The sequence below is a fragment of the Protopterus annectens genome, chromosome 1.part2, assembly GCF_019279795.1.
Source record: "Protopterus annectens isolate FY-2018-M chromosome 1.part2, PAN1.0, whole genome shotgun sequence".
Taxonomy (NCBI): domain Eukaryota; kingdom Metazoa; phylum Chordata; order Ceratodontiformes; family Protopteridae; genus Protopterus; species Protopterus annectens.
Genome location: NC_056727.1, coordinates 1,247,281,344 through 1,247,303,221, shown reverse-complemented (window position 1 = coordinate 1,247,303,221; position 21,878 = coordinate 1,247,281,344). Strand labels below are relative to the sequence as shown.

Below are 21,878 nucleotides of genomic sequence, written 5' to 3'. Positions count from 1 at the left end.
GGCCTGCAAGTGATTATTTTCCTCATCCACGATTCCACACAGCTTAATACTTCTCACCACAAAGGTCTTCCCCATAATTTAAATGGCAATATATTTGTCTGACAGTCTCCGTGCAAAACACCCAAAAAAGGCTATTATGAAAACAAAACAATAGAATTCCTGTTATCTTCTCCAATAGAAGATTTGAAGTGGCCAGTTGTTCCTCCCTGCCAGAAGACCCCAAGTCGGAGATGTGTTTGAAACTTCAACAGTATAAAGAATGCTGGTCTTATGATCTTATTCTGTCCCCCACAAAGGGGACTTAACAGCCTGTGGTTTCACCCAACAATCCTCCTGTGTTTTTTCCTTTTAGGTAGACATTTTGTAGATTGCCATCAGAGCTGCATGGGAGAACCTGTATATGGTAGTCCTTGTCCTGTAGAAGACTAACCAGATCAGTATCCTAAAGAATGTTCAGTTTTGGGCACAGACTCCTAGGCCCAATATTGCTTTTTGTAGCAGTCCTGAAGAAAGCTTCATCTCCAGAATCCAGATTTCAATCTTTGAGACAAGGGAGTCCAGAACAGTGGACAAATTTGGGAAACAAGTGGCTTCATCTGCCACTTAGTCATTGAGTATTGAACTGTTTTAATGTGTGGTGGACTTTTAGTGAGACCTAGCAGATGAGAAAAACTGAAGACCCAACCTGCTATTATTTCTAACATGAGCAACTACATGGTCCATGCATTGTATAATTTTGCAGAAGGTGCTGATTTGTCCTGGTACTTTTAGCTGCATTTTGTGGGTTTTGGCTCCAACTTTAAATATCTTTATTAAAATATCATTTAAGACTTGAGCACACTTCAGTAGAAGAGAAAATGAACCATATTAAATTTTCTTTTTACACACATTATACATTGTTTTCTTCCTTTATAACCGTTGTCCTTCAGTCCGTGATTACACAAATCACTCTGTTCCTGCCTTCCCTTAAACCTCTTCCTCCCGTTTTACATGTAGTTTCCCACAAGTTCCATTTATTTCTATGTAATTTGCTCCTTCCTTTTTGTAAAGACTCCTCTTACAGTTTTTCTCTCTTACAATATTCAGTACATAAACTATAGTTGGCTTGGATTTTGATTTCCATTTTATTGTAATTGCTTTTTTGTCAGCCAGCAGAATTAAAATTAATATGGTCTAACTATGTCTAGACAATTCGGATCCTGTGCCCCAGCTCAAAAGAATAATTTCCTTAGTTACAGTCATATGCTCCCCCAATATTTCTGATTAGAGTACTCTGTAGGGATTTTCTTTTTTTAAATCTGCCAGCTCTTTGAAGTCTGCTTGGAGTACAACAGTGCCTATACAAACAGTTCCAAGCAAAAATCATAAACATTTCAGACTTTGTTGCATATTTGGGAGCCATACATTTTATTTCCAATACTTTTGGGGTTCCAAGCAACATCACCTGTGTTGAGGTAATAACTAGCTTATTAGCAGTTAATCATTTCAGAGGTGCATAAATTGTATTCTAATCCCTTGTTGATGGTCTTTACTTGTGGGTCAGCATGTGCAATAACAATATAATTTGCATAAATGATGCAGTTATGTTTTGGAAGAATCCATGTTAGGTCATTCAGAAGGGCCTAGCATGGAACACAGATTGAAGTTTTAGTCCTTTTACTTTGAGTTTTCTGCCACAAAGTTTTTAGACCAAGTGTTAACCTCATTAGAAAACCCAGTCTGTTAACTTCTGCAGAAGGAGTATGGTCCACTGCCACAAATGCATGTTTTACATCAAGGAAAATATCTTCAGTTAGTAATCAGTCTATATTCGCATATTTATATGATTAGTGAGACTGTATAAAGCAGTGATTATACTGTACCTAGGTTGAAACACATTCTGCCTGTCAATCAAAATGTTATATGTGCTGGCACAGTCTAAAAATTGGTTGTAGATTTATTTTTGAGAACTTTTGCAAATGAGCAATATGTCTAAAATCTGAGGTAGATGAAGTGATGTGACTTTGGACAGTGGCACTGTGTTTTTATTGGGGTTTATACCAGGTGTGCTTATGAGTGTGTGCGAGAATGCCCGTGTGAGAGTGCGCGTGTGTGAGAGAGAGAGAGACTGTGTGCACGTGTGTGTGTGTGTGTGTGTGTGTGTGTGTGTGTGTGTGTGTGTGTGTGTGTGTGTGTGTGTGTGTGAGTGCACGCGTTTGAGATGGAGAGAGAGTGCGCGAGTATGTGTGAGAGGGACTATAAATTAAATAGGCGATATTGTAGTTTACTGCGCAGTAGCAAGCACCGCCCAAACCCCGTCCGAGGCGTTTTACATCACTGTAAAATATTGAATATTCAACCATGCTGCCTGGAGCCTTAATGAATATGTATTTTATATTGCAATGAATGAGTTTAGTGTATGCAAGTGAGTAATAGTAAAATATGCCGCATTTGCTATTTTTCATGCAATAAATGATAAATATGTATATAAGTTTGCACACAGAATACTTGCTTACGATTGGGAGCAGCTTTGATAACATGAAACAGGAACTTTTTAAGACCCCAAATGAGGTACGCTCCTTGGTTGACAGCTTTGATATGCATGTCTGCTGGATGACTGTTAACAACTAAATAGGTGAAAATCCATTTAGTTAGATCTGTTTGTTTTTGAACAGCTTTTACTTGTATTAAGAAAGTGTTACATTTTGCTTTTAACGATCATGACAGTATCGAGTTAAGTAAACAATTTTAATGGGTGAAGTAGTTGATTGATCTGCTGGCTTCTTTACTTACTTTTCTTGCTTTCTTGTTTTCGTGAAGACCTTGTTCACCTTTCCTATAACCTGTTTTGCAGTACTGTAGCCTGTGATGCACAGAATCTTGTAGTTTTTTTTTATTAATGTGGGTGTTATTACTTGTTGCCAAGGCAAACTGTATTTTTGACAGATATACAGATAGAAGTAGTAACAGTAGAAAGTTTCTTGACACAGAAATGTCATTTTCAGTATTTAAAGGGTATAAAGAGATAAAATGATTTCTAATGAATGAGTTAATGTGTTGTATTAAAGGTCTAAAATGTAGCCTCTTAAGAGCATAAAACTTATCTTATTTGGTTCTTACCCGCAGCAGTGGTGCTGCGGTAGCGTTGTCGCCTCACAGCAAGATGTTGTCGTGTTCGATTCTCAGAGCGGCTTCTGTGTGGAGGCGTGTGTGAATGGGCGTGTCTTTGTTGAAGGTTGTGCGTCAGGGCTGGTCACTCGGCACGTAAAAATCCACTACCAAACATTAGCGGACCGGAGTTCCTCTGTGGCGACCCCTAACCGGGATAAGCCGAAAGACACAACAACAGTAATTGTAGATAACGTAATTTGTTTGAGGTTCCTTTTTTCATTTACAGCTGGGATTGGTAGCTTCTCTGGTTCCTTAATTATACTGAAGAACCAGTTTGCTTGTAGCCTAACAGTTGGATTTCATTAAGTTTTGAGGTAGTAATTTTATGTGGTCAGAGTGATATTTTTTCCCCTTCTCCCCTTTTTAATGACTTGGACTTAACTGATTCTGAAATTTAAACGTGGTTTTATTGTGTTTCTAAACAAATGCAGTTGCGAGGTGATTATGCCGCATTACATTTCTTTTAAATGCTTTCCGGAGTCAGAGCCATGGTTAACACCTTCACTGTATGCATGATGTCACTGTCTAATATGAATGGCATGCCAAGCATGCCTCATTTCATATGCAGGTCCGTTCATCAATCATCCGTGCCACGCCTACTCCTGCACAAAACTGAGGGTGACCAGTAAACTACAATATCGCCATTAAATAAAGGTGAGAAGCTCACCTAATATTTGGTTACCATTCTTTGTAAGTATAGGTGTGTAGTGTGAAAGTCATGCATGGAAATTGTAGTTTAGCTTTTAAAACAGAAAGGGGGAACTGAAGGTATTTCTACAGCAGGGTATAGTGCAGAACTTGTGGTAGATTAGGAAGTAGATAATGATTTGCTTGGAAAGAAGTAGCAACCAATTTACTGAAGTTCTTGCAGATCTCTTTGGTGAGAAGTTTATTAGCTGCCTTATTTGGGAATCATTTTTGTAGAAGTTAACTTTACTACTTGACAAGAATGCTTGGTTGTCCAACATTGGATTGCTATGTTTATCAAATATGTTACCTTTGCTGTATTAACATGTATTCTGGCTTCCTTTTGAAATTTCTAGAAAAGGCTGTATTTATCATGATTGCATGGATCAGCTTTATCCCTTGCTTTCTTCTAGCTTTGAGCTTATTGTTAAGCCAGGGTGAAAAAATTACTTTTTAGACCTGATGAAGTGGATAGGGCTGCATGGATTTTAAAAGGTTGACGGTGCAGATGTGGGATCTGTACAGTTTTTGAGAATAGCCTAAAATAATTTGAGCTTTTCAGTTATGTTAATATGAACTGTTTTGTGACTGGATTTATTCTTGTACCTTCATCTGCCAGTTGAGCGAGTTTGCAAGAGTTTACTGTTCGGTAGATCTTCTTTTTTATGGGGGGGGGGGGGGGCAGTCCACTTGATGGTGTGCCCTAGTAGAACATGTATGAGAATCCAGTTTTTCAGTGTCTGTGGTGTGATGAGATTTTGATGCACTCTTGTAGACAAAAACACGGATATAGACAACTTCCTTGTAGACAGTCTTGGTGCAAACATTTTTGCAGACAATTTTGGTGTGAACATTTCTGCAGAAACAGTCATTAAAATTCCAGAAATCCTTGTTCATGGAGCAGGTTCTAACTGTGCTAACAAAAAACTTAAAACAAGTCTTCTGTGAGCTCAGAAAATTTACCTGCATGCATAATAGGGTCAGATACGTCCCCTCTTAATCCTTCTTGCACTTGTTTAACTTAAAGTATTGGTCACGTTAAATTCCTTACTTTCCACTTTGGTACATCAAAGAGAAAATGCTGAACCACATTTTGTTCCTGTTGGCGAAAGTTTGTGGTCTGTCACCAAGGGCAAAATGCAGCTTTTAAGCTCTGTAAACAGTGATGTCACTGAGGGATGCACAAAATATATATATTTGGGTCATTGTTTAAAAAATGTTTATGAAGCTTTTTATTAAAAAATGGCCCAAATAATTGAGGAAGGAGAACAATAAAAGTGCTTTGCAACACTTGACCCATTAGATGCCAAAATGTATGCACAATTATGACCAATACATGTTTAAGCTTAGCCAGGTGGTTTGTTCCTGAGATATGGAAAACTTCTATTGCAATGCCCTTTCACAAAGGGAGCCTTACCACACGTCACAAGAAATGTAGACCCCCAAGCCATTGCTGGCCTGGTTTGCAATGCAATGAAATGTATTATCTCTGACTTCATAAACTTCAATATTTAAAAAAATCCTACAACTGAACCCAAAACAGTTTGGTTTTATCAAGGATATATCATAACTATTTAAGGTAGCATATCTAGACCTAGCCAAAGTCTTTGACACAAAGCCTCACCCTGGCATTGTAAATAAGTTAAAATATATAAACATAGTTAGATTACAAATTGGCTGAAAGGCAGAACCCATATAATTAAGTTGGCAGGTGCTACTTCAGAAGTTAATAAAATAACTTGCAGAGTATTCCAAGGCCTAGTGCTGGGATCTTCTCCTTTTTGGCATATACTTACCTGATCTCCATACTCTAAACTAGATCTATAGCTAATCAGATTTGCTGGTGACTGTAAGCTGTGTGTTATTTTTTCACTTTGTAGATGTAAAATGACTACAGTAATAAGTAATCCTAACAAACCAATGGTGAGCAGAAAACGAGCTTAAACTGAATGCAAAAAAGTGTAGTGTCTTCGTTTTTGGTAAATAACCATCCTCTACAACTTAGAGTGTAGCTAATACCACACTCCAAATGCAGTACTCTAGGATCTTTGCATCTGGGTTCACAACCCACTTTCCTTCAGCTACTGTGTTCATAGGTAGGTACTAGGCTATTGGCCCTAGGGCCTATATAAGCCTAGCCAAAAGGTACCCTGGATTTCACCACCCAAGAAAATTATTTTCCTGTGCCACTGTCAAGCAGAGCAACAGAAGTGATCCCCGGGGTGAATTTCCTATCTCACATCCAATCATCAAGATTTTTCTTGAGTGCTAATGAGGAGCTTTGTTTGATATAGATAGGTAGTTTGTTCCAGAGTATGGGAAGTCTCTAGGACAGGAATCTATCCCTCCAGCATGTTCTGTTTATTGTGGTGACAAGGTTTAGGTCCCTAGAGTGTGTAGCTCGGAGGGATTGGGATTTCTTTAAGTGGAGCATGTCCAAAAGCTCTAGGTTTGACATAGCTTTGTGTGTTAGGCAGAGATCGCCTCTGAGTAGGTGATATGCGACGGAGTAAAGCTGCAGTTTTTTGAGACAGTCTGCATAGGGCATCTGTTTAAGGCCGGTAATCCTCTTTGTGAGGTATTTCTGCGGCCTTTCCAGTTGTTGTCTTGTTTGGTACATACCAAAAGGGGCGTTGTACTCTATAATGGGTCTAATGAGTGACGAGTAGAGGGGAACAATGACCTCTTTTTTTTCCTGGATGAGAAACCTTTTGGGATGAGGTGTGCCACACAGAAGTATTTCTTGATTACTGTGGCGATGTGATTATCAAAGGTGTATTACTTTGTACTAGACAGTTCACTCTCTTTTGGCTACCATGTAGCAACAGCATTCAGGAAAGCTTATCTAGCCCATATTTTGACCTGGATGAGGAGCCTTTAGAAATTACAGCTTATCCCTGTATATCCAACTGTAATAGACCAGTTGTAGACTACAGTGCCAATTTCAAAATATACCTACCCAGATGTGTTGTATAGCTAGAAAGCCTCAAAGGTTTCTAAGTAAAAAGGTTATTGATCTAAAAACCCTTGCCTACCAAGACAGGATTTTGTAAACCTGTCCCATTACTTTGTCTGTTACAAGCTCCTACTTTGAGATCAGTGTCTAACATTCCATGCCATCATAGACCCTATCTTGCTGGATCTCTTGTATCACCATGAGGCAAACAGCTCAGCAAACACTCGAAGGATCTAAACATCCACCAACCCATAAATACAACAAATTGGAGCGACAGATTTTTTACCCACTGATTACCTCATCTTTGGAATGAAATCACCTTTCATGTTATACTTGACAGCCTCACATCTTTCGAGAAGAACCTGGATGATTGGATGGATATCCTCAAATTCATCCTTTGCCCATCGTAGTTTGCCTTACAGGAAGCAGGAGGTTAATTTTTGAGGGTGGGTATCAACAAGGCCCATATAGTTTCTTGACTTGGTTACATTAGAACTCCTGTTATCAAGTTTGTGGCAGGCTGATGGTCATTTACTCTAGCTGTAAGAGCATCTAGGGTAATGATCAGAGAGAAAAATTTCAACCAATAAAAGGAATAATGGAGGTGAAGAAAAATGGTGTGGATAAGAAAAATGAAAACTTAGATGAGAATAAGAATGTAAAAAGGTTAATTATAGAATTTAATACTTTAAGTAAAGATGTCAAACAGATATTCAAGAGGGAATGGGAGAGATTCTCTGCCATCACTGATATGGAAGAAATTAAAAATGTAATACCTCAAGTGACTTTCAGAAACCCACCTAATATAAGGAAGAAAATAGAAGGAAATGGAAAATATAGAAAAAGGGTAGAAAATAGGAAGGTAGGAACTTTTAAGTGTGGGAGATGTACACAGTGTCCTTACATTATGAACAAAGAGGAAATTTTTATTGAAAGTAGGAAGAGAATGATAAAAAGTAAGGATAGATTTAATTGTAATACCCAAGGAGTAGTTTATCTAGCAGTTTGTCAAAACTGCCAATCTTTTTATATTGGGAAAACGGAAGGCGTATATATGAGCATATATACGACATTGGAAAAGGGAAGGAAACAAATGCACTATATAGGCACTTTAAAAGTTGCATAGGAGCAAAATATTTATTTTTCATATTAGAACAGGTAAAACAGGATGTTAGGGGAGGTTTATGGGAGGAAATATTAGAAAACAGAGAATTGTGGTGGCAGGTTTATCTTGATGCATGTAAGAAGCCTGGATTAAATGAAAATGTATCTATTGGGCCTATTTTAAAGTTGAAAGCCAACAAAGTTTGAGTTACATTTTCTGGGTTGTATTTCTAATAAGAGATAGAATTAATTGTATATATTTAATTTTTATATATATCATTTCAACACTTTTATAAATACTAAGGTTCTTATATTTATATTTATATATTTTTTATATTTATGTGTAACATATTTTTATATTTAATATTCAATATTTATATATTTATATATTTATATATTGCAACATATATTTAAGGAAGAATAATTTACTTGTAATATTTTATTTGAATTATTAGGTATTATAGGTTTCGGACACTAGAGGGAGTTTTTTTCTGAGTTTTATATACATGTTTTTTATGTTTTTTATGTATATATTTTTAAGCATTAGTATGCATTGACTAAATAAACTTTCCCAACAAATTAATTATTACAACATTATATACATAAAAATTATTATGGTATATTAAAATTAATAGTGGAGGTTGTATAATACTATAATATATACATTAATTCACGTTAATATTAATGAGGAAAGGAAAGAAGACTGATTGGTTCGTTCAAAGTAAAGAAATAGAATTTTATAGGTTAATTGATTTTAATGGTAACATAAAAATGAGAACGTTTTTGTTATTTTATCTGATGAAGTCCTGCATGAAGGGACGAAAACGCATGTGGATTTTGGTGAATAAAAGTGTTTATGCACGTTGACGGTGGCACTTTTCGTTTTTAAGTTTGAAGTGTTTTCAGTAATTGCATTCTACTCGATGGCTATCCTGGTTTTTGTATCCATCGTAGTTTGCCTTACAGGAAGCAGGAGGTTAATTTTTGAGGGTGGGTATCAACAAGGCCCATATAGTTTCTTTACTTGGTTACATTAGAACTCCTGTTATCAAGTTTGTGGCAGGCTGATTGTCATTTACTCTAGCTGTAAGAGCATCTAGGGTAATGATCAGCTCTAGGGATCTAAACCTTGTCACCACAATAAACAGAACATGCTGGAGGGATAGATTCCTGTCCCAGAGACTTCCCATACTCTGGAACAGACTACCTGTCTATGTCAAACAGAGCTCCTCATTAACACTGTTCAAGAAAAATCTTGATTGGATGGGTAATGAGAAATTCACCCCGGGGATCACTTCTGTGGTTCTGCTTGATAGGGGCACAGGAAAATAATTTTCTTGGGTGGCAAAAGCCAGGGTACCTTTTTGGCTAGGCTTGTATAGGCCCTAGGGCCAATATCCTAGTTACCTACCTATGAACCTATGATGCTGGGATGTTGTTGCTTCATCTGCTTACCTTGAGAAGTCCTTTTGAGGCTCTTGGTCTCCACCAGAGGCTGCCCAGTTCCACAGTCACTCACACTACAATAAGAGAGCTGGCCATCAGGTGCTTCATCCTCTCCTACCCATTGATCCTAATCAACTGCCTGAGTCTCTTTCTGTATTTCCCTACTTTGGTACAGGCAGTGCAGACAGTTGCCCTGCTGCTGCATCATTGGGCCAGGCAGTCTGGAATTTTGCTCTTAATTGGTGTGCAGGGCAAGTTCATGCAGGGTCCTAACTACACCACTTTTCTGAATAAGATGCACATTTTTAAGAGATACTATGCTGCTTTACATGAACATTCCTGCAGATGAGGTGCACCTGAAGGATCCCATAGTTATGTTTACACATGTTGGGCCGCACTGTTCGCAGTAAGCACAGCTCCTATTGTGTGAGCGGCTTGTGTTAACACATGGCATTTTCAGTTGTTTTGTATTTTGTTTTTTGTTGATACTTGCTGCCATCATTAAAGAATTGGAACCCTTGTTATAGTGAAGGGAAAAAAATATGAATCCAGGGACAAAAGAAAGAGTCAGACAGGACCAGGAATGAGAAGTCCTAACAAATGCAATACGCAAGTTGCACAGGTATCTAGGAATGAATAAGTGAAATAGAATTCACCCATTTTCAAGTGGTAATGACTCTTCAACCCATCAACAAGAAAATACATGATTTTTTGAGTTTATTGATGCACAAAATACCAAGTTAGCAGTTCTGGCTTTCTCTTCTAGAAAGGGCAGTGAATGCACAAATGTTAGAAGTAATTCAACAGTTGTTTTCTTGAAAGTAAGTGGAACATTGTCTCGTTCAGATCTTGGCTGTTCTTCAGATTGCTCACTCATGGGCTGGATTGCTGGTATATCCTGTAGTGTTTGTCATTACCTTGTCCTCCAAAGTAAGATGTTAAAGCTGTCACTTAGCAAGAAATCCTACACAAAAGAAAGAGCATGAGAGAAAGAAATAGTATTAAAATTATTACAGCAGTAAGAATATCCTCCCCATACTTCTCAACCTCTAGTCATTAAAAGTTGTAACAGAGGGTCAGAAAGAGGTGCAGTTTCTTATTTTTCACAATAGAAAGTCTTTATGTACAAGACCCTATATAGTTGCATACCCTTACCTTCATAGATTTGTAGGAAAGTGCTAGGCTAGCAGTCCTTGAGGGCCATTTTCTGTTTGTATGCTCAGATTAACCTAATTCATTTGGTTATAAGCTAGCCTGACTCATCCCATGGTCAATTCTATATTACCCCTGTTGAGAATAACTAGGATCATAGCATAGGTAATCTGACTGGACCCATGCATTAGATAAAGCATTTAGGAGCTGCCTTTTCTAGTACAGTGGACAGTCCTGGGGGTAAATTTTCGGTTTCCCATCCATAGATCCAAGATGCACTTGAATATGGACATAGATAAGCTTTGTATTAAGTGGATGGAGAGTCTCTTCCAGAGAAGCAGTATCCTCAACAAGATATACCTGTCCCTCCAAACCCTTCTGTGGGTGTTGCAGAAGAATTATATCCCTAGGCAGAGTATTTCTGATGCTATTTGACTTCCTGATGTGCAGTAAATCCATCAGTATTGGATTGGAGGATGCCTTGTATGCCGGACACAGGTCACTGCTTGGCAGTCTGTGGGATACAGAGTATAGTGAGTACAGTTGTACTGAGCATCCTTGCCCATGTGTATATTTCACTGTATTCTACTTCCTCATTTAAACGTTTCAAGTTATTTTTTTGTGAATCTTGCTGTTTACTTTCAATCAGCATACTTGTGTCGTACTTTTTATTCATGACTAGACATGGTACAGGCATTAGCAGAGATCACTTTTTAAACATTATTGCCTTCTGGTTTTCTTCATATGCTATATTAGTTTCCTTTTTCATTCATCATTTACCCCCACCCCCTGAAAGCAACTCAAGTTTACAGTTTGAAAAGAAATGGGGCTTTCACCAGACAGTATGCAATATAGTTCCTCCTTCAGTTGGATATAAAATCTTAAGTACAATTGGAAATACAGTGCTTATATTTTACATTTATATTAGTTATTTAAACTCTAGTAATTACTGCTTTCAATTGTTTTAAAGTATCTGAAGACAGCTCGCATTTTGACTATATCAAACATATTTTTCCATGTAAACTCGTATCATTTTCAAGTACTGTCCAGACTCCGTGTTCCCAGTCCATTATTTATATGGAAGCTGTCACTTCACTGCTAACTCCATCTTCTTTGTTTTATCATTAGTTTTCTTTTAGAAAGCAAAAAGGGCTTCATAGGAAATATTTCAACTGAGGTGCCCACAATTTGCCTTTCTACATTTATTGACTGGTTTCTTGCTCCCTCACCACCTTCATGAGGCCAAAAATTTTTTTTTTTTTTTTTTTGCCAGGTCAGCTTGTGTCTGTCAAATGTTTATGCAGGTTTTTAATCCAAGTGGGAAGACAAAGAAATGCAGGATACAATAAATTGAAAGTTTAATTTCTCTGCAAGTCTTTTATGGAAGGAAATAAAACAGTTTTGTTAGCTCATGTTTGTAATAAATTAGCCACATAAAAAAATTAGAGACGTGAGTCTAAGACTGTTCCTTTCTTCCACAAAATAGGAAGAATTTCCTCTTAGCTGGTGTGCCTGCAGTTTAATTAGTATAGGTTTTGACTGCTTTTTCAGTATCAAATTAGGAATGCTTACTCTATATGCTCTATTTAATATCGATATAAAATCCTTTCCATTTGCTGAGGCATTTTCTTAGTCTTTCCAGTCATTCCCTTCAACTTATTCTAGTAATGCTATTAACCTCATTGTCTCTGTATGACCTGTCTTCAAGTTTAACTACTGTCTGGGCCTTTTGTTCATGCCTTAGTTCTGTTTTTTGTTTCATCTCCTTTTCAGCAGTTTGCATTCTAGTTGTTACTTCTGAATGTGTAGTTAGTAATCTTTTATTTTCTGCAGCCTAGTATTTGAGTCCGTTATCTTGAAAATCTCATAGTGCATATGGTCCATCTTTCACTCTAGGGTGAAGTAGGAAAGGCTCTCCTCCAACTGCCAATATCATTAGCTTCTCCCACTACTGCTTGTCACTGATTTCTGTTCCCTTCTGTGCTTCCACAGTTCTTCCTTTTATTTCACTTTGTGTTATTTGTTGACCCTCTGGACATAATGTAAATTGTTAGCTAAAGTGCCTGTAAACAACTTGCAGTCATTTCCAGGCTTCTGTCATTTTTAACTGTTTTCAGCCCAGCGTTCAGTCTTCAACTGTTCACATTACTGCTGCCATCTCGAAATCCTCTTTTATCCACAGAATTATATCCTTTAAAGTACACTATACTGTAAACACTTGTATTTTGCTCCCTATAAAATGATCTTTATACCATCACAAACCATCAAACATGCACCTCAAGAATAGAACTCAACCACACTACAAACCAGAAACACAAACTAACCACTAAAAAAAAATCTGGCATATTCCATTAACTTAAATTACTCTAAGTTATGTACCAACAAACAGTGCTGACTTTGAGGAACATCAGTGACTGTAGGAGGAATAAGGCTAAATCTGAGGTCTATAATCATAGTACAATGCATAGATAATGGCATTTGAGAGGTACAGTCCTCCCACTTTTTCAGTTTCCTTAAGGAACTCTTATCTATCTATCTGTCCATCTATCAATCTCTCTATCGATCTATCTGTCTACAGTTTGGTTTAATTACATTATTTAAAGGAGGTCTATTTTTCATTTAGTTTTGTATCTTTTTCTTGCCACATTTAGACTAGCATAAGACTTCTTGCAGGAAAAACTAAAAAGTGTGAAACTGGTTGGATGTTACTGTTGGCAGTGACATCTTAAGGAGGGAACTGAAGAAGGCTTCCTTGAAAGGATACTGGTAGTGCTAAGAAGTTCTTCCCTGAAGAGATCACAATGTTTACTACTGCTGCAGTGCTCTTTGTTGAGGAGTTAAGATAAGTAGCTTGCTTATGTACATGTTTGGTAGTGTTTTTTTTAAGTGGTAGCTTTGTATTTCTATGTTACTGTATGAAAGGTTTATAAGTTGGGCGGCACAGTGGTGCAGCGGTTAACGTTGTCGCCTCACAGCAAGAGGTTCTCCGGTTCGATTCTCGGCTGGGGTGCCTTCTGTGTGGAGTTTGCATGTTCTCCCTGTGTTCGCGTGGGTTTCCTCCGGGTACTCCGGTTTCCTCCCACATTCCAAAGACATGCATCTGGAGCATTTCTCCCTGGGCCTCCGCTGAAAACAGGCTCTGTGGAACCTAGTCGGACATTCCCGGTCAACAAATGTTAAATAAATAAATAAAATAAATAAATAAAGTTAAAGCTCATTCTGTGGCAGTGCAGTGTGCCTTTTTTTCCCTTTACTGTAAGCACTGTATGCATACTTCTTTTTCTTGTTATTGGATATAATTATACTCAATGTGCAAGATACCTGAATAAGTACTTTCTAATAATGCCAGTGTTTGTTGAATATTTAAGTTGCCTTTTTCCATTTTTACTTAGTAAAGTGATTCCTACTTGGGAGCAAAGTATTATAGGAGTGGTAAAGAAAATGAAATTTTGCTAAGAAAACTGTTGGCTAAGGGGTGAAGATGTCGGTGTTAAGTACCACACTGTAGGTGCCAAATCTGGAGAGTTCATACCTTTCCCTTCTGTTCAATTGTACAGTTGTGCAAACAATATTACCCAGCGGGCAGTGCTGTTGTATACAAATGGATCTCTACAGCAGAGCTCTGCTAAGCTGTGCTCTAAACCTGAGGAACTTCAATTGCACGTTAAGCTCTTCTGATATGTTTACAGCACCAGTCATCTTACTGTCACTGTGAACAGTCGGGATGCAAGTTTGTCGGACTTCAAAAAGATAGGCCTGCTGTTGTGATTACTATGTCAAAAGTCTGTTAGACATTTTATTGCTGGAAAAAAAAAAAAAAAAAACACTCTGGTGGCAACAACTTCTATGCCTTCAGCTCCAGTGTCTGCCCTGAGTTCCTCTGTTCCATCGGAACTGATGGATTTCTGGGGTCATAGCTTCACTTTCTCATTTGTGGGATCTTCCTCTGCTTTGATGGCGGTCTGCTTGCAGTGGGGTGGGACCACGGTTCTGAGGTTGTCCTTCCTGGTTCTGGGCTCCCATCCCTCTTCGGAGGGGGCCTGCCTTCCAAGTCATGGACTGGGCCTTGATCTCTGCAAGTTCACAGCCGGTTCTTTCTCAGTCAGAGCACTTTTCCAGGACTCTTCCTTGTCCAGAGCTTCCTGCAACCTCCACTCAGGACAGCGAGCATCAAAGCTGCAGGACACCCCTGTACAGGACCTTACCTCTTCCAAGTCCTCCACAGAGTTTCCCCACTGAGGAGGTGCCCCAGAAAGGACGTGCAAAAGGAAATGCCTAAATTCCCCAGAGGAATCTTTCACAGAGGGCATGGACTTTGATGACAGGGAGGGGTTCCCCTGGTCACCCCCAGAAGACATCTTCTTTGGAGACATTCTGGAAATATTACAGCAGAGGGGTGGCTGGAAGCCCCAAGACCTATCTTCTGAGGAGTCAGTTTACCTGCAAACTTTTGGTGCTCATCCATCTACCTCATGGGTGATCCACCTGCTGATGATCATAAGTTGATTGCACAGCGGGAAAACAGATAAAATCCTTTCAGCACCAGAGGACCATCAGCATTGGGCCAAAGGTTTAGTAGTAGATGCCATGGTAGCTGTGGCAGCCAACAAGAAGGAACTAGCAGAAGAGAGTTCTACTGTTCATCCCCTTAACTAAGGGTCATGGGCAATGGACAGGTTTGGGAAGTGGGTCTACGCTTCTTCAACCTTTGCCTTACAGTCATTGAATTTCATGGCACACTTCACCAGACTCCAGAGGGATTTGATCAAGGAGCTATCGGATGCCCTTGCAGAAGCTGTGTCTGAGGCAAAGTAGCCTCCAAGCTTGCCAACCTGGAGTCTATTTCTTACTCGTTTATGAGACTCATTGCACATGCAGCCAAAGGGACGACTAGCTCAGTGGGTTCTGGTGTAGCCATAAGGAGGCATTCCTGGATGCACTTATGTGAATTTATGAAGCTGTTTGTCTTCATTTGTCAGTGCTCCATTTGGCAGATCATCCCTTTTTGGCCCCAAAGTTAATAACTTGGCCAGGTGTAAAAAAGATGGAAAGACCTTATCTGCAGTGGGTGTACATTTCAATGTCCCTCAATGCTTCTACTCCAGGAATCAGAGGAGTGGAAAAATGTGGTTCAAGAAAACCCAAGTCCCTTTCCAGGACACACATGGCAGTGGCTCCCCCCTGTGGCAGAAGGGAGAGCTTCAATGGAAGAAGCTGACCTCGAGGCAGAAATGCCGTGCAAAATCAGGGTTCCAGAGATTCCTTTTCAGGGCAACCCTTCCAGCGCTCCTGAAGGGAGGTCGATTGCTTGCCTCTAGAGGCAGTTGGTGGAAGACTCTCCTTGCACTCACTAGCCTGGCAAAAAATAATCACAGGTACTTGGGTGCAAAGGATCATTGCCAGAGATACTACTGTGACGATTGAGGAGAGATGGGCGAAGGTTGCCAGCCTAGTCAAATAGAATTTGATATCTGATTCTGGCATTTGTAAATAAATGTAAAATACAGGCATGTTTTCTTGATGATAATAAATGTAAAATACAGGCATGTTTCTTGAGTGTAAAGAAAACACTGGAAAATGTGAAATTCAAGATTGTTATAACATTGCCCCCTTGCTGTAAAGAAAAACTAAGTCAAGTCTTTCAAATTTGTCTTTTTAAATTGAAATTATTTTATGACATTCTTTGATCTTTAAAGTTGGTTCCGGACAGGCTGGCTGAAGACATTCTGTCTATTGTGTTAACTAAGGACTAATTGCTAGAGTGTATATGTGAAATGCCTTTTATTGTTGTATTCTCCTGTGCAGGTGTTAGCTTGCTAAATAATGTAAATGGAGTTTCTATTAGCCTGGGAACTCAGATGATGCAATATGAATACTGGGAAAACATAAGTGTCAAAAATAATGTAATCTGGGTAGGATCCAGAGACATGTTTGTTTGTAATATATAAATACTGTTTCTCACAAGAGACCAGAAAACATTTTGATCTTGATATCCAACTTACCAGCACTCTGCTTTTGCTCACATGTAAGGTTTTAGCACTGTGATTTCTTGTAGGAATAGTTAAAGCTAGTAAAGATTAATTGGGTGTTTTTCTTTGAAATCGGACCTGTCCTACTGTATTATTTTAAGTTTCTGTGTGATCTTTGAACTCTTAAATATCTCTGTGGTGTAGTAGTTTTGTCTTGTGTTTTAATTATTTATTATTAAATATTTTTAAAACCATCTACCTATCGCTGATTTATGTAGAGATAAAGTATGCTTTAGAGTACATTATATATTTATAGAGTTTATTGTAATAAGCCCTTCCAATAAGCCTTGAGACTGATTAGTCATACTACCACTGGATAATAATATTGCACAGTAATAATTGGACGGCCTTTTAGTAGCTGATATTATTAACTGGGTGGTGGCAGTAATTACTACTGTATAGTCTGGGTAAAGGGGCACAGCTGGAGAATCTGTCAGCCTTTCCCAGGAGAGTCTGTGAAGTTGTATAAATACGCATCTCAAAGTGTGTGTGCGTTGTGTCAGCTTCTTGGCAGGGACACGAAGCACTGGTTGGACAGAGAGGGTACTGGAGGTTCTAGCTTGCCCAGTTAGGCTGAGACCTGGACCCTATAGCTGTGCCAGTGGGGAGTCTTATTGGGGACCTGGTGAGCAAGGGAGCAGCCAGCCCCGGACTGACTGTGATCTCTGTGTGCACTTAAGGGATGTTGTACTTTACTGTGTGTATTAGTTATCCTTTCCTCTTCTATGAGATTATCTCCCTGGTGTTAGTTGTGAGGATTGAAGCTCCTTGATTGCTGGGCCAGGGCACGGATGACAGGACTAGAAACCAATTTTGGATATCGGCCTTTTGAACAAGTTTGTTCAACAGATGAAATTCCGGTTGGTCACAGTTCAGCCTATGCTATCCTTCTTAGGGAAAGATGATTGGATGTGCTCCATAGATCTCCAGGATGTGTATTACCACATAAAAATGGACAAGCGCTCCAGGAGATTCCTCCGCTTCTGGCTTGGAGCCAGTCACTATCAGTTTAGAGCTCTGCCCTTCGATCTCACCACAGCCCCTGGGTGTTCAAGTGTATGGCAGCAGTAGCAGCCCACTTGAGACTTCATGGATTCAGAGTGTTTCCATATTCAGACAACTGCCTCGTCACTGCTCCCACCAGGCATCTCCTAGAACAGACAAGACATTTTATTCTACAAACTTCTACTTGTCTAGGTATCACAGTGAATCATACAAAATCCCAACTAACTCCAACTCAGCAACTGGAGTTTATAGGAACCTGCCTGAATACAGCTTGTTACATAGCTTTCCTTCCTCTTCATAGATTACAAAATATAAGATCCCAGGTGGAAGTTATTCTTTCCTATGACAAGGTACCAGCTTGATTACTTCTAGAAACCCTAGGATCTATGGCAGTGGCCATCACTCTGGTTCCACTAGCAAGATTTCACATGAGACTTATGCAGTGGCTTCTTACCTCCCAGTGGTCCGTCCTCACACACCCCTTGTTGAATCTCATTCAAATCACCAACCGCTAATAGAAGGACTTATCCTGGTGGATGGATCAGGAAATTCTTTCAGGCCGTTCCTTTGTTTCTCCTCAACCCAAGGCTATAGTGATCACAGACGACTCCCATGTGGGGGGGGGGGGCAATATCTGGGCAGAACAGTCCAAGGCACTTGGTCCCTGATGGAGGCCAGTCTGCATATCAGTGTTCTGGAACTGAGGGCAGTGCTCTTAGCATTGGAAGTTTTCCAATCTGCCCTTTTTCTAGGAATGATTGCAATTTAGTCAGACCATGTCAGTAGTCTGGTACATCAGCAAACAGGGTTGAACCATGTCTTACCCCCTATGTTTAGAATTCAGTATATGGCAGTGGGTGATCTCTTTCAACCTTTTTTTGATAGCAAAGCACATCCCAGGAAGCTCAAATGTGGTAGCGAATAAGTTGAGCAGATTCATTCTCCTGCCTCACGAGTGGTCTCTCAATCCCAGAGTGGCAAAAAAGATTTTCCATCGCTGGGGCCAGCCTTGCTGCAACCTGTTTGCATCACCTCTGAACAACATGTGCATCGGCTATTTTGCCCTAATTCCCCCTTGGGGGGAGTCCCAGAGAGACGCTGTCCTTCACGATTGGCCCACAGGACTACTGTATGCCTTTCCCCCATTCCACTAATACCTCACTTCTTGAAGAAAGCCGTCAGGTTGAAGTGCTGTGTGATTCTCATTGCTCCATTCTCGCCTCAGCAAGTTTGGTTCCCCTTTCTTTGGCCTCCCCTAATTCACCATCCATGGACTCTGGAACCAGATCCAGACCTCCTGTCCCATCCTCTGGGGCTAGTTCACCCCAATCTGATAAACCTCAAGCTTACAGCTTGGTTCCTTCAATTCCATTGATCGCTGGGTGAAATAACATGTTCTCTCTAGTTTGAAAAATTGTATTGGCTTCCCATAAACCTTCCACTAGGAAACTTTACCACAGCAAGTGGAAAAGATTTTCTTTTTGGGCATGAGATGTTGGTATTGACCCCTTTTCAGCCCCTGTTGAAAAGATTTTAGGATTCTTAACTACACATTTTGAACAAGGAGCTTCTTCTACCATCAAAGTTCAATTAGCTGCTATTTCCAACTTTCATAATGGCTTTAAAGAGTATTCTTTGATTTCACATAGGTTGTGCAAAGTTTTTCTGAAAAGAACTTTGCAGTTAATAGCACCTTATAAAGACCCTCTTGTCCCCTGGGATTTTAATATGGTTTTGCAGTCCTTGGTCCAACCCACTTTTGAGCCGGTGGCTACTTGTGATTTGAAGTTCCTTTCATGGAAGGCAATTTTGTTGGTTGCCATTACATCCGCCAGAAGAATTTCAGATATTCATGCATTGTCTTCAAAACTACTATGTTTGATTTTCCATAAGGACAGGATGTCGTGAAGAACCAACCCATCCTTCCTTCCAAAAGTAGTATCGGAAATTAACATTAATCAATCTACTGATTTACCAGTCTTCAATTATTTCTCTAACAAGAGAGAATATTGTTTACACTTACTAGATGTTCACAGATAATTATGTGTTTATCTCAGCAGAACTAAGGAATGCAGAAAGTTGGACCAGTTATTTGTCTCCTCTGGTCCATCCATGGGTAAACCAGTTTCAAAGGTCACTTTATGTAAGTGGTTAAGAGAATGTATAACTTGTTTACAGTAAGAAAAATCTTATTTACCAGTACCATTGAGAGTGCATTTTAAAAGGGCAATAGCCACGTCTGCTGTATTTCACTCGAAGGCTTTCATGGATGAAATATGTGAAGCAGTAACTTGGGCTACTCCACATACCTTTATCACTCATTACAAATTGGATCTGGTCTCCAGGAGAAGAGCGTCTTTTGGCTCTGTGGTGCTCAGGAATATCTTTCCATAAGGCTTTCCAAGATACAAGGCAGCTAGGAACTCTGTTCCATCTATCAAGGATAAATGAAGATTGACAACATCAGATAAAGAAGTTATGTATTTACCATAACGTTCCATCTGTGTTCTCAGTCTTTGTTTATCCTTGACACCCCACCCTCCTTCCCCTCCTTCAGACACCTTGGAGGAATGGACTGAAGTCCAGGTTATCTGTTATTTCATATATGACCTTCGACATAGCCTCTTCAGTTGCTATAAGACTATTTTTCCTGTCTTCCTTTATAGCTGCAGACTCAATCTGAATTAATCCAGAGGGGGAGATTCTGGGTGCTGACTTAGCTCGAGAGTTTTTGGTTCTCGCGAGCTGTTATAATGGCCAAGCCAGTTCTGAGAATTGGAACAGTCTCCCATCCATTAAGGATAAATGAAGAGCGACAACACAGAAGAAACATTATGGTAAGTACTTAAATTCTTTTTCTGTGAGGGTCAGAACCATTAAGTAGAAGGCAAGGCGTGTGTTCCTCATCCGGCATGAGGGCTCTGGCATGTGTGCTGGCAGTGGTGTTCAGACTTCTGGGTGCAGAAGCTTGAGATCTTTTAAGAATCACCAGGAGATGGCTCTCAGTAGTGATGTCCTAGCTTGCATACACTGGGACAACACCCCAGCAAAGATCAGTTGATGTGACGCGTACTCTTACTTTATTCACTGGGTAAGTTGACAGACTATGTAGGCCAGTGGAGTTTTGTGCTGTCATTATATTTCTTTCTACAGTAGTTTTTTTTTTAAATAAGATTCAACAAATTTGCATTCCTTTCCAAGTTACGGATCTTCAAGTTAGGATCCTGCAGATCATTTTCCACTCACCACCTTCCTAGATTTTTTTTCCTTTCATTGCAGGAGTATCTTTCAGTTTGAGCACTACTGAGCATATTGCTTCATCAGAGACGAGTACTTTGGAGATTAGGGGACTGTTTGTAGGTGACCACAGACAGACCCAAACGGTTTTCTTAGGGAGGTTCCCCAACTGAAACCTATTTAGGATTGCATACTAATTTGGGCAGAAACTGCACTTGCATGTCTTATTAGTGGTTACTTTCTGTACAAGTTTGCCTCAAGAAGATATTAAGGTGAGTAGTATGTAGCTGCACTTGATTTCTAATGAGTGTCTTCATATGTATGCTCTAAGGAAGAAAATGGAGGTCAGCCTCAGTTTTAATGTCTCATTTAAAAGAAAATACTTGACCTTCTTTAATCTAATTTCAGAAGTCTTCTGCACTGGATAGTTATTTCCTCTTCCAATATCCTCAGCCTTGCAAATGTTTGAATCTTCTGTCATTTCTATGTGCTGATACATTCATGCTTCTGACAGACATGGTGTTGTCAGTCTGACTAGTTTGAGCATGCCCCATATGTCATTTCCCCTACCATTTAGTCCATTTACAGCTTTGCCAGTTATTGCATTGTTTTGGAACACAAGTCCTGACGTTGAGTGCCTTTTGTCAACTTGGTCCTTCAGGATTCTTCTTTTTCATCCCTTGCCCCAGTAAACCTTCAGCTCTTGCCTGCATGGAGGTTTAAGTTCACTGCTTGTGTTTCTTCCAAGATATTCTTCCATGAAGAAGGCCTCTAAAGAGATGTACTCAATATCAGTTGATATGTGAGGAAACCCTCTGCTTAGAGTGGCAGTATCCACTTACCCTTATCCTGGACCTGGCCAACCTTTGTTTGCATTCTGCAACAACAGATAGAGTTTTCTGCAAGTTTGATAAATGTTTTTGTTGTATTCTTGCATGTGTTTTTTCCCCTATGGTTTCCATCTTGCATGTTATGCTCATTTGCTAAATGAGGGTCAGATTCAGTAGTGCACTGGTTGTAAAACCACTCCTAGTATGATACATGTGTAGTCTAATGACGTGTGCTGCTAAGAGGTATGCATGCCTTTGAGCCATCAGCATGACAATTCAGAA

At 39.5% G+C, this 21,878-nt stretch overlaps 1 protein-coding gene across 1 annotated transcript in view; it reads left to right on the top strand.

Moving 5' to 3' along the window:
- The window catches only part of LOC122792326 (cell cycle control protein 50B-like), a gene marked incomplete in the record, with an annotated part of 1,604,308 nt that overhangs the window by 394,539 nt on the left and 1,187,891 nt on the right, over window positions 1-21,878 (top strand).